This window comes from Agelaius tricolor, unplaced genomic scaffold (assembly GCF_023055355.1).
Source record: "Agelaius tricolor isolate 1412-34295 unplaced genomic scaffold, bAgeTri1.0.p SCAF_6, whole genome shotgun sequence".
Lineage (NCBI taxonomy): Eukaryota > Metazoa > Chordata > Aves > Passeriformes > Icteridae > Agelaius > Agelaius tricolor.
Window position 1 is genome coordinate 3345479 of NW_027269266.1, and position 14332 is coordinate 3359810.

Here is a 14332-nt window from a genome sequence, read left to right on the forward strand (position 1 = left end):
AGGTTTGACCTTGAGACAGCCCTGTCCATCTGGTCATTCATCTTCAAAATGAGAGGAATAGTGGATTTGTCTTTACAAACAAGCTGTGGGTCTGCTGGTAGACAAAACCAGCACTGGGAGATAAAAGAAACAATGGGAAGGGTTCCACTGATTGATGAATGGAAAAAGATATTTGCTTTTACAAATAAACTTTAAGTTTGCTGATAAATGAAATTAGACATTGCGAGATGAAAGAAACGATGGGGAAGAAAACCCCCTAAATTCTGTAAGAATTAAGAATTAAAAGGGAGGGTTATACATTAGAGGGAAATCTTTGGTATCAGGCATTCCGAGAAGTCTGTACCTCTCAAGTACCTCAGCCAATGGGGAAAGAGAGAAGGGAAATGCAGCCGGGAAACTGGGATAAAAAGGGAGGCTGGGTCTTCCAAAAATTCGAGAGATTCCAGGGGAATGCCCCATGGCCTCTCCCTTTATTTGAATAAAGCCAGAAAGGACTCCTCTGTCTCCTTTTTGGACATAAACCTCTGGTGTTTGTGGATTAATTTTCCTAACAAAAATGATAACCTGCATTATGGACGTGCTGCAAGCTTCCAGTCCTGCCTAGGGAGACCTCAAGGAGCAGGTGACGAGTGGCACCTCGGTGCCCTTCACAAACCGAGTTTGCAGCACAGCTGGCAGGGAAATCCTGTCACCAGGGACATGGGAGCAGTGCCTGTGAAACCACACAAGCACCCGCTGTTCCCTCATTTCCATTTCTTTTAGTAAACTTTTCTCATCACCATTGATTGTTCCCTGGTACGGGGGCAGCAGCCGAGCAGCCCTCGATCAATTACCTGAGCAGATATCACGCCCCATCGGCTGCCTAATTGCATCCCTGAAAGAAATGGTGCTCAGCCCCGTAATGCTCCGCTCAAAGGTAATACACTTGTTATGGGAAGCTGCTAATGGTGCTGCACCGCGTTTGGAAACAACACAGCTGTTAAAAACTCATTTGGGAGGAAGACACTGACGGTGGGTATTGAGAGGAGAAGTGATGGAAAGCCTTTGTGTTTGCTGTTCTAATTGTCTAATGCAGGAAAATGGGCGGAGGTTGTCATCTCTGTCTTTGTTTTAAAGACAGAGCCCGTAATGAGAGGGCACACACGGGGAGGAAGGGGCACAGGGCCTCTGGCAGGGGCTGGCATTGCCCCATCAGGGTCAGCACACAGCTTTTCCATCAGCAGCAAATCCGGCTCCACAATTGCACCTCTCCGAGGAGATAATTGCACGTTTCAAGGCAGGCAGAGCAATCCTTGATGCTGACTCCTGAATAAAAGTGCATCCCAGAAGGGTTTGACAGCAGAGGCTGCCAGCACCGTTTGGGTGATCTGCTGAGGGGACTGATGTGTGCACAGGGACACCAAAAATACTGTGTGCATACTACATTGGGGTGATCCTGACTGCCTAAGGCATGTCTTGCTACATTGGGATGATCCTGACTGCCTAAGGCGTGTGTTGTAAACAAAAATCGGTCAATTTTTTTTGGGGGGGGGACGGACATGGGGACAGGGGCATCAAAGAAAATGCAAAATAGCCTCGAGACCAGCATGCCTTGGGAGGCAACTCCACCAAACTTACAGAAAAGACCCCAAAAACAACGAGCCAATACAGAATTAAGAAATTAGAGTGATGTCTAGATGTGAGGAGCAAAGTACCAAGCCTGCAAAGATGCTGAAAAGCTTTGTTGCCCCTCATCCTAAGCAAAGACTTCAGCTGAGGGCAAGATCATGGCTGGAGGCACTGGAATGTTGAGAAATCTGGGGCTATGCCCACTGCTCTTCTGAGGATGGGATCCCCAACTCTGCCCTTAGTGAACAAAGCTGCACTTTCCTCCTCCTCCGAGTCGCCCTGGGAGTGGCGGCGATACGTGGACCCATCCAGCTTCCCTACCTTGAGCTGATCACTTTTAATAAAGGCATTAAAAGGAGAAAAAGTCTCCTGCCCTGTTTACTTCATCATGTCTTCTTACATTGGGATGATCCAGACTGCCTAAATCATGTCTTGCTACATTGGGATGATCCAGACTGCCTAAGTCATGTCTTGCAACATTGGGATGATCCAGACTGCCTAAATCATGTCTTGCTACACTGGGATGTTTCTGAGTTCTTAAATCTCTCATGCCTTCAGCAGGAGGAGATCTCTGAAGGTTGAAGCCAGGAAGCTGAAGCTGAACCAGCAGAGCAGGAGGCACCAGGCAGAGACAGGTATCTGAATTCCTGCCTTTCCTGGAGCTTGGGTCTCCCATCAAATATCTTCAGCCACTTTGAACTCCCTTGTGAAATCAAACAGGAGCTCCTGCTCTCCAAAACACCACCAGTGAGGGAGCCAGCACTCAGCCTGGGCAGGATGTGCTGGCTCCGTGCACAATGAGGATTTGTCAGATGGGAGGTTGGGTTTCTAAGCAGCAAGGACAGGGTCAAACCTGCAGCTCCTCAATTCCCTCCTCCCACAGGCTGTGGCTGTGCCAAGACTCAGGCTTTCTCCATATGCAGCTCTGGATCTGGAATGGCCAAGATGGACCACTGCCAGGCCAGAGAGATGGAAAATTAGAGCACCACCCTGTAGTGCAGGCCACAGACAGGAGGACAGAGCTGCTCCTTGGCCTCTCCTCACAGGACCATTCCTGAGTTTTTCAGTCAATGTCTGTCACCTCCAAAGGGAATAAGCCGTGCTTAAAGCAGAGACCAGCACCCTCAGAGAAGACTCAGCAACACCCAAGGACCACTTGAGCCAGTGTCACACCTCACTTCATACTTAGGATGGCTTTCCCTGAAGCCTAACTTTGATTTTCTTTGATTACAAAATATGGCAATTTATTCCTGCTCTTCCTACATAGACATTCCCCATAATCCCAAATTAGAAATTCCTGGCACACAGAATAGGACTGTGCCTGCTCACTTCCACTTTCTGCTCACCATTTTCTTTAGTCACACCTCTGTAATATTCAATAAGTCCTCACTGGATGTGACAGCAGTCATATGCCAGAAGCACAGCCATGGCATTAGTCATATTTCCTCTGGGCTGGAGTAATGCAATCATGGCTGGGTAATTAAAACTTCCCCATACTAAGGTTTGGCTTCATGCTTTTCTTTTTGCACATTCAAAATCTGGTCATTTTTCCCTGCTGATCAGCCCTGTCTGAAGTGGGCAACCCCTTGTGAAGGCAGTGCCAGAACACCAAGGAACTGGGGAAGAACAAGTGAAATAAAAACAAAACAAACAAACAAACAAACAAACAAACAAAAAAAAAAAAAAAAAGGGAAAAGTACATGAAAACAGTGAGATAGATGGAAAAATGAGTGAGGAACAATCTGCAAGCCACAAACACTTTGGGCCATTTTCCAGTACCTGTGCAAAGTCACCCCAAAAGTGAAGTGGCAACACAGCTCTATCTCCAAAGAGAAAAATTCCCCTTTTATGAAGAGCCCCCTTGGAAGTAACTGATAATACTTGTGTGAATAAGGGTTTGTAGAATCACCCCTGAAAACCTTTAAGCCATTTGGGTAGGAACGTCTTATGCCTACACAGGTGCAGGAAATAAACACATAATTCCTGTTGAATTATGTGTCATAGCCAAGACCATGTTGGATCTGTTCTGTGCTCCATTAAAAAAGAGGATCTACTCAACACCTACTGGAACTGAAAATCTCACCCTGTTTTTGCATATATATTGTCAGAATCATAGGGACCCCATATTTAGGATGAACTCCTCAAGCAAGCCTGTCCTTTGGTGGCTTTAAGGCATGGTCAGGTATGCCTGTACTAGTAAATTAAATAGTGTGAATACAGAATGGCTTGTATTAATGCCTGTGTCTCTTCCTTCTGGCTGCTTTTATCCAGATTTCTCAGGAAGAAAAGCCCCCAGCCCTTGTCACCACCCCACCTATGCCCAGGTGTCCCACAGAAGAGTGGCAGATGGCATGGGCCAAGCTTGTGATAGAAACTCTGCTGCCACTTTGCATGGTACCAGCACGCTCCCTGCTGCCTTGAGTTCCCAAAACCAGGTTTTCCAGCCCTCTGCCCAGCTCAGGCAGCCCCACTGCCTGGGCACAACCCCCTCCAGGGATGCTGGGCACCCTTGGGCAGGGGGTGTCACCATGGGGGGATTTCACCTGCACCAGCTGAACTCTGGCATTTTTTGTCCTCTCTCCACTAAAATGTGGTGGACTTTTGCTGCCAGCTGCCCACAGGTGGCCTCAGGAGGGACTGGGCAGCTGCTCCTGCTGTGTCCCAGCAGACTCATGTTGGCAAGCCCTGCCAGGGTGAAAGCAGATCCTTTTGGAGACTGAGCACTCTGAAACCACATCTCTCCTGTCCCTTAGCTTAGAAACAATACCACACTTCCTTTTGTAAGCCCACTCCTTCCTTCCAGCTCCTAGGAATCTCTGAAAGGTCATGAAAGCTGCAATAACAGTCTTTAGCATTGTCTCTTTTCTACTTGTGCTATGTGTTGGACACTGCCAAATAAAACATTTACCTGAAGGGCACAAAAACACCCCCTCCATAAGATGCACACACATATATCCTGTGGGTACAAGATCCTTCTAATTGCAGCAGGAAATGTGACATTTCAGACTGGATGGATGAAGGCACAAATCATCCCTGGTGAGGAATGGTCCTGAGGGGATCAGGAGAGGGAGTGGGCAATGGAGCTGCTCCTTTCCAGCTCAGTGCCAACATGCTGTGGAGCATATTTTCTTAATTTAATTAACAGGCCTTCCCTCCCTCACACTACCCACTGCTCAGGAAGCAAATCCACAGTGGGGAGAGCCTGTGCTGCAGCAAAGGTGGGGAGCTCTGGGGTTGCTGTTGATATTTGCTGCCCTGAGATGTGCAGGATGTCTCTGCTTCGGCCCACGCAACTGAAGAACGAGTCTGGACTCTTCACTTTTAGGTCTTGAGGTTGTTTATTAATTCTTATCTATAAAATTTTCTTTCTGCCCAGCTGAGATCTGCTCAGCAGGGCAGCCACAGGCACTCTGACCACCCCTGAGGCGGTGTTGTCCTTTTATACTACAAACTGCATAGAACATATTTACACTTAATTCCCAATACCTATCACCCATGTTAGACAGTGAACTTCTACTCTAGACCAATCCCAAAGTGGCAACATCACTGCAGAAAATGGAGAACAAGAAGAAAGGTTAGACATTCCCAGATTCCTCAATCTTGTCCCCATAACCCTCATACCAAAAATCCTAAAATCTACATTTTCACCCTATGATAATTTTGTTATCACACCATTCAAACCTGTGTGACTTTCATGTCCTCATACAAAGTTAGTAACTTGCTCCAAGGGTCAAAATCGAATCCCCAGGTGCTTTGGGCAGCATGCCAGGGTCTCTGAGCCCCCTGGCAGGGTCCTTGGCAACTCTGGACCCCCAGAGGGATGTACTGAGTTCCAACAGGGGATGGTTCTGGTTGTGAGAAAGTTCCTCCACTTGTTTGTGCCATGTGTAGATTATGTCCTGAATCCAGGCTGTTAATGAGGCAGGTGGTTCATTGCCACTGATAGACTTGCAGTTCCCATTTAATTCTTTTTAATCTCAAAAGGGAGGAAATCTGTTTCACATTTATTAGAATGCAAACATATATCTTCAATACACCACACATAAAGCTGCTTTACTGCCTGTTGCTGTCCACTCCCCCAGGCTGTCACAGCTCCTGCAGGAAAGCCAAAATATTATGGTAGATTCAGACCTTCACCTCAGTGTCAACCCACATAAATGCAGTGGAATGCCACTAGTTGAAAGGCACTTCAAATGACACATAGACACATTGACACATGAGCACACAGATAATAAATTATCCATCTCTAATTAAAAAAAAAAAAAAAATCTCATCTCCCCTTTCCTCACCACCAACCACTCCCTCTCAGCTCACATTTGCTGCAGGGGCTATTTTTTTTCTGTTTTTCTTCCTTTTCCTGCCTCCTTTCACAGGCCCAGCCTCTGCCATGGGGTGGGAGGTGCTGGGAGCAAGGCTCAGCCCAGGGTGCCCAGTGCCTGGAGACCCAGCACAGGCTCTGCACTGCTGAGGTGGGCACAAGGTCCATGAGAGCCCACCAGGAAGGGCTGCTTGCTGCATGCTCAACTCAAGGCTTGAACATGCCAAAACTGGGACAGTGTTGCCATCTCCAAAGACACCTTCCTGCAGACAAGATGATTTTTAGAAAGTTTTTCAGGCTGGTGCACCTCCTGACCCTCCTTTGGGCAGTGCAAGAAAGGCGAGATTCATCTTGGGTTCATAAATTTCATCCTTCCCTGCCAAGGCCTTGGCTCAGCACATAAAGGAGAGGAGGACTCCCCTTGGGGAGGCTCTCCCCCTGCAGAAGAAGGATCAGCAGTGTTTTCAATGAGCAAGCTGTGCAGGATCAGGCATCAGGGTCAGATGGGCCTCCAGGCATCACTGGGGTGCTCACATGGAAAACAGGAGACACCATTCCATGCACTGAGGAAAAACTGAGCATTTCCTTCCGTGACAGCTCAGTGTTAAGTGGCTGATTTAACACCTGGAGCTGGGAAAGGTTTCATGGCTGGCACTGGTGGGCACCTTGTCCTGGGGCTCTCCTTGCCCCAGGGGTAGCCATGGCCATCAGGGTGGAGGGGACAGGGTCAGGAGGGGCAGGCACTGTGCTCCTCCCATCCACCTCCCATCTGGTGACACTTTGGTGACAGCTGGCACTCTGGTGACAGGTATGGACAAGATAGGGGGCATCCCATGCAGGGACACTGAGGTGAGTACTGGGATATGGTGCCTTCTTGGGGGTCACATTCACATTTTCTGGAAAAATCCCTTCGCCCAGGATTTTTCTCCTGGGAAGCTGAGAAGCCTCAGAGAAAAAGGAAAACAATTTTTATCTCATTTGCTTCTCCTGTGTTGTGCTCACATGTGGAATGTGTTTGGAGATTGTTTACCCACAGGTGATTGTTTCATTGGATTCTGCTGGGAGTTGTTTTCACTCATTGGCCAATCAGGGCCAAGCTGTGTTGGGACTCTGGAGAGAGTCAGGAGTTTTCATTGTTATCTTTTTAGCATTGAGTAAGTATCCTTTCTGTATTCTTTGGTATAGTATAGTTTAGTATTCTTCAACATAATACAATATCATAAAATAATAAATTATCCTTCTGAGAACATGGAGTCAGATTCATCATTCCTGCCTTCCTGCCACAGGGGTCTCAGCAAATACAATTCTTGGCCTACCTAAAAGCAGAGGCCACACAAAATTAAGAGACTAAAAAGTAGTTATATTTATTGAAGGGCCCTCAGGTACATTTTGAAACCCCCCACCAGGGGCTACACCCAAAATGGGCCACAGGTCACAGGTTTTCATATTTTTGTAAGTTTGGTCCGTTTGCATATGCCAATTACAGCTCCAGGTAATTAAGTCATTTACCCCAAGTTTTCTCCCTCCCAACTCACTTTTTCTTGGGGCCTGAGACAGTGAGGTTTCCTTCATTCCCAGGCCTGGAGAGGAATTGTTGTGTCTGACCAAAATGGGAAAGCAGCAGCTCACACTGGACATGGAGATAGAGTTATACACTAAAGAATTACAGGACTACAAATAAATTAAAATATAAAAGCTAAAATCCTAAGGCATCAGATATTTGCCCACTGGATGCTGACCATGGCACAGGCAAACCTGACTCAGTGGGAAAAGGGATCTGGATGTGGGTGGCAGCATCATGCTGGGAGCAGGTACCAGGCTTTGGGCTCCAGGGATGTCCCTTGGCAGGGTGCCACCACTGCCAGGTGCTTCCCAGCCCCTCTCCATCTTTGCCTCACTGGCATCTTGCTTTTCTTGATACTTGTCATTTCAGTATTACAGTACAGCTGTACTTGAGGTAAAAATTTGTTGTCTTGGTGGAAAGGAAAAAAAAAAGTAATTTACTGTGAAGCACTGGCTGAAAATCATTTTCTGAACCACTGCACAATTTTAATCAGACGACCATACTGTATCCAATCAAGGGAGGATTTGTGAGGGGGGCAGAGGGGTGTTTCACTGTGGCCTTCCCCAGAGGACAGTAAATCCAAGCTCTGCTCAGGAAGACGAGACATCTCAGGCTTCACAGCCTGCTCAAACCTAATTTGCACTTGAATTACATGGCCATTACTAATGTATACAGTGACTCAAATTGATTACCTTGCTATTAGTAAGAGCAACACTCTGGCTTCGGTGATGGCAGCTTCCAACAGAGGGGGAGGACAAAGGGGTAAGAGAGTAGGGAAATTGTGCTTTGTACCTGGGGATGGAGGGGTGAGGGACTGAAGAGGACCATGGGGGTGAGGAAGGTCATGCTCCAGCAGAGTTCAGCATGAAAAGAGCATGAAAGTGCCTGGACTTCACATCTTCTGTGCTTGTCACATGTTGCATTAAAAAAATATGGCTTAATCTTCAAGTCCCTGAAATCTCAGCACATGTAACAGGAGTGTCCCTAACTCAGGACTCCTAAAACCATGGGAAATCCCAGATCTTCCAGGCTTCTCCTGCTCATGTGTGCAGCACTGGGGGTGCTGCTGTGAGGGAGACCCCAAAAATGCTCCTGCACAGCCTCACCCACCTACTCCCATCACTTACAGCCTCTGTGGGGCACAGACTCACCCCTTGCAGCACCCACAAGCTCTGCAGAGAATACTGCATCCTCCCTTGTTGGCCCAGTGGCAGCCAAACATTCTGAGCAGTTTAGGGACAGTAGATGCACTTTAGCAGGAGAGTTCCCTTCCCTCTTTTTCCTACATCCCCACTAAGGATGTGTGCCCCAGAAACTGGGAATGTGGAGTTCAAATCCCCAGTGCAAATCAGGCACAAGGCTGGTTGAATATTGATCTGCAGCGTGCCCTGGACACCAAGCACCTGGCAAGGGCTCAGGACAAGCCCAGAAGAAGTGAAAATGTTGCTCTGCTCCCAGTGGGAGTTACCTTGATGGCAGCAACAGCAATTTCTTTCCTGAAATCTCCCACACGCCACAGCACAGATCTCACATAACAAAAACACAACCCTGGAGCCAAAACTCCTCTCCCACACAGCCACACACCAATCCCAGCTCCACACAAACACACATTTTACATTTCCACCCACGGGAATCTCCCCACACTTTAAAACACCTGAAGACTGGAGCAGAGACAAGAGAGGATGGGGAATTTTCCATGCAGGTTTTTGCTGCTCCCATGTAGTTTTTCCCTTTAAACTTGCTTGACATTCCAGGATGCCTGTGACACAGGACAAGGAAAGGAGTAAGGTGTTGTCTTCTGGGATAACACACACCAAACAATCTCTGCATTTGCTCTTTAACCCTGGCAGAATTTGCAGGGCTCCAAAGACCCCCACAGGTAGTGGGGGGCAGTGGGGAAAGGCAGCCCTGTCACCAGCACGCCTCCCACCAATGAGGTCCTGAACTCTCAGTGAGCACTACTGGATTCTGTGGTTAGATTTCCCTCAGCTGGAAAGTCAGTCTGATGTATTAATAATACAAAAATACGAGGGCAGTATTGTATTTGTAGGGTCCCTGTGGCAGGAAGGAATGATGAATCTGACTCCATGTCCTCAGAAGGATAATTTATTATTTTATTATACTATATTATATTAAAGAATAAAATACTAAACTATACTAAAAGAATACAGAAAGGATACTTACAGAAGGCTAAAAAGATAATAATGAAAACTCCTGACTCTCTCCAGAGTCCTGACACAGCTTGGCCCTGATTGGCCAATGAGTGAAAACAACTCCCAGCAGAATCCAATGAAACAATCACCTGTGGGTAAACAATCTCCAAACACATTCTACAGGAGCGAAACATAGGAGAAGCAAATGAGATAAGAATTGTTTTCCTTTTCCTCTGAGGCTTCTCAGCTTCCCAGGAGAAAAATCCTGGGCAAAGGGATTTTTCCAGAAAATGTGACTGCTACAGGGTGGCAGTAGGAGTAGCGGTACAGATGTCTTCAAGGTGCTGATAAACCTTTCTCTGGAGCTCCAGCACAGCAGAGCTTGAGGTGAGCTGATGCTCTGCAGTCCTGCAGTTCCCACTGAAACTGCTCAGGTTCAGTCCAAGGGACCTGCTGAGGGGCACAGTTTGGCATCCTCCCCTCTAGCAATGCCATCATTGAGTTAGGTCAGCTCTCTCACCACTTTCAAATCTCCCAGTTTTGGCTTACCTTGCACCTTACAACACTCTGTGACCAAACCCAAGTTTAAGCCAGGTCTTACAGCCAGGCTGCCTAATCCTGTGTCCCACTGGGCTCCCCAGGAGGTGGCCAAGGCCTCCTGCTTTTGGAGGCACTGCAGAACAGACAGTCATGTGGACAGAAATACTATTTTTCCTAATATAGGGAAGAAAAAGGAGACTGGAAGGGAGATGGGATGGCCTTTCTCCATGTGGATGTCTCCAAGATGGGACAGGACTGAGGGCTGTGAACAGCAGCAGCTCAGCATGTGATTCCCTCCCCTGCCCCATCAGAGAGCTTCTAGGGAAAACTTGCATGGGCTTTTATTTGTTGTCTTGGGAAATATTTATTCTTGACACAAGCCAAACTTACTTCTGTGATCTGCTAAATATCTCTGCTCTGTTTCTTAAGCAGAATTGGAAGCATTTCCTTCCAGACTTGTTTCCTGCCTCTCTCCCCACCCACTGATGGAGACACCGGGATGGCAGCCATGGTACTGCTCAAACCAACATTATCAGCCCCGTGTTCAGCTCTTGGGAGTGAGTATTTTGGGAATACCATGTTGCCACAGCTGTTCATTTTTCACACAGCAGGTGGGGAACCTGCCCTGTTTGCATGGCACGATGGGAAGGGCCACTTGCTCCATTGTAATTTACATGGCCAAGTGGGGGGTGTTCAGCACCAAAATCCATCCCAGAGCATCCACACACACACACACACACACACTTCAGTTATTTTAAGCAAGCACTCAAAGCTCTGGTTCAGTCTTTTCCTCCAAAAGCCATTAATTGCACAGGCAGATGGTTATTAGGAAGTGTGTGAGATCTGGCTGCACCACCACTGTGTGGGTGGAGCTGATTAGATGGACCTGTATCAAAAAAATAACAAAAAAAACCCCAAAAAACCATTGAAACATTTCCTACATTTCCTTTGCTGCATGGTGAGAAAAGCTTTTCCCATGTGACTGCAGAAGACAATTCAAAAATAACATCAAAATTGCTCCTCACCTCCCCACAGAGCCAAGTTATTCGCAATTCCTCCCCAGCCTCGCTGCTGGGAAACAAACACATGGGCACCAGGATGGGCACAGGAGGTTTCCTTCACCAGTCTGGAAAAGGTTAAACACATAAAGAGACCCAGGTGATGCCAGAGGTACCACTGTTCAGCAAAATGCCCCAAAAAAGTCCCTCCACCTGTTCCTCTGCTGTCCTCTGCTTTACCCACCTGGCTGTCCCTACCTGGGGAAGCATCTTCAGAGCAGCTCCACTGTGGAGACCTCCCAGCAAAACCAGCCAAAGCCAGGTTGCTGTACTTCCACAAGCCCACTGCACCCACCAGCACAGGTGACAAAGGCAGGCAGGAGACTTGCAAATCCTCTGGGGCTGACAGGGCTGTGTCCCCAGTGAGAGCCCAGGGACAGTGTCACCATAGGACCTGAAACAACTCGAGTGCACAGGCTGCTGTTCTCAAGGTGAAAAAAGGAAAGTTTATTTTCTGACTCTAACATTTATAGTTTTTTAAAAGTGGCAGTGGATTGGAGGGTGACAGTGCCACCTCTCCAATGACACTGGACAAACCAACAGACTATCAAATTTTTCTTCTTCCGTAAAAGAATGCAAAACAATAAGTTATTTACAGAAAGTGTGTGAGAAAGTTCATTTACAAAAATGTAAACATCAGAAAGCTTAGAAAATCTTAAAAAGTCAAAGCAACAGGACAGCATGGCTCTAGCTGCCCAGTTTGGTGGGAATTGTACAAACTGGGAGTTTCCACCAGAAATGTCAGGGGATTCCAGTCCATGAACCAAATAAAACAAGGCTGTAAGAGCACATCTGCTTGGACACCTCCCTTCCAGACACCAAGGGGTGTACTGGAAGAAGCATGGAATCATGGAATTGTTGAGGAAAGAAATCCTCAAATTTCTGGTTATCTTGTATCTTCTGCCCTTCCATTGTTGCCCGGTGTATCCAATATTCATCACCTTATCAAGCAAGAAACTGTTTCTCCATAAGTTAGTGCAGCACTCGACACAATTAGCAAAGATCAATCTTTGAAACTACAGGACAAATTGAAAATTGCTCTGAAATAAACCAACCACACAAAAATTAAAAGAAGAACTTTTAATTCCACCCCCCCCCCCAATTGTGTTTATAGATGTAAATCAACAGCACTGCAGGACATCAATGCAGGGTTAAATCCTCAGTTAAATCCTCACCTAGAATGAAATTCATGAAGAAGCTGGAGACAAAATTGTCTTTGTAGCAGATACACAATGTGGGTGGTCAAAGTGAATGCACTCCCAGACATTGCTGTCAAAACCCTTATCTAGGAAAAATCATTAGCTTCATACTGCTCTTGATAGAATGCTTCAATATAATGCCTGAAACAGCTCATTTTAAACGGGTATTTCAGTATCACAAAGAGAAATACAGTTATTGTGGGCCAGAGACACTCGAGCCATGTCCCCCATCATTTTTGTCTGCCGGGGCTGACACTGTGGAAGGAGTCTGCCCTCAAAAGGCCAAACACTGAAGTGCACAGAACCCGAAGTCCACGAGCTCAGCAGCAGCTCAGCCTGGCTCATTCCCTTCCCGTCTGCCTCTTGTCTCCCACCACTTTCACCCTGATTCCAGCCCAGCAGAAACAATCAAGAGCAGCCAGCCAGGAGAGCACCAGAAAATCACTGTATCAGTCTGTGGACAGCCTAGCTGTCAACTTTCCCCTGTGATTTGGTTATTTATCTTCTAAAACAAACACAGAAGAACAGTGGAAGTACAAAAACCCAAATTTCTCCATTTCCAGGACTCCTGCTGTTTAGCTGCACAGAGGTTTGTTCCCACTGTCACTACAGATGCAGGTGATTAATTGTGCCACGGGAATGACAGATGGACACAGACACCAGCACAGTTCTCACGGACCTTGAATCAATTACTCACAGAGGTGGCTCAAACAAGTGTGTAAAGCCTCACCCCTTTGCTATTACTCATCTTGTATTTCCTACTATAAAGAAAGCACATTTTTTTCTGCTTCATGCCAGACTCCACAGTTAATTGAGATCAGGAAAGCAGCAGGAGGGGAGCAGGTGAATGTTCTCTTTGGCACAGAGCAGCTCTGGAAGAGGTTTCACGGTTCACCACCTGCTGCTGCCCTCTGAGGGGAGCTGAGGAACACCAGCCATGCTCAAACAGGGCTGAAAATGATTCCAGGCCATGCTGTAAGCCACAAGGCATGGAAATTATGGTAATTGGGGCTCACAGGAATCCGAGGGGGCATGTAAGGCCTGAAGAGGTTCTCTTAGGGAGCAGCTGTTTCCATAGCAGGACTCCACAGGAATGCACTCAGTGCTTCTGCTGCTGTCACAGTGATGAGCTGTCAGCAGCAAGGGATGGTACCTGGAGCTCCTCACGCACACCTGGAGCTCCTCATGCACATCTAGAGCTCCTCACACACACCTGGAGCTCCTCATGCACACCTGGAGCTCCTCACATATACCTGGAGCTTCTCACGCACACCTGAAGCTCCTGGCACACATCTGGAGCTCCTCATGCACATCTGGAGCTCCTTGCACACCTGGAGCTCCTCATGGACACCTGGAGCTCCTCACACACACCTGGAGCTCCTCACATACACCTGGAGCTCCTCACACACATCTGGAGCTCCTCACATACACCTCGAGCTCCTCACATATACCTGGAGCTTCTCACGCACACACGGAGCTCTTCACATACACCTGAAGCTCCTCACATACACCTGAAGCTCCTCACATGCACCTGAAGCTCTTCAGACACATATGGAGCTCCTCACACACACCTGGAGACCCTTACGCACATCTGGAGCTCCAATGCACACATCTGGAGCTCTATGCACACCTGAAGGTCCTCACACACATCTGGAGCCCCTCACACACACCTGGAGCTCCTCACACACACCTGGAGCTCCTCACATACACTTGAAGCTCCTCACACATACCTGAAGCTCTTCAGACACATGTGGAGCTCCTCACACACACCTGGAGCTCCTCACATACACCTGAAGTTCCTCACCACACCTGGAGCTCCTCACCACACCTGGAGCTCCTTGTGCACACCTGGCACTGTTCCAAGGAAGGTTTTGCTATGGATGGACCCAGAT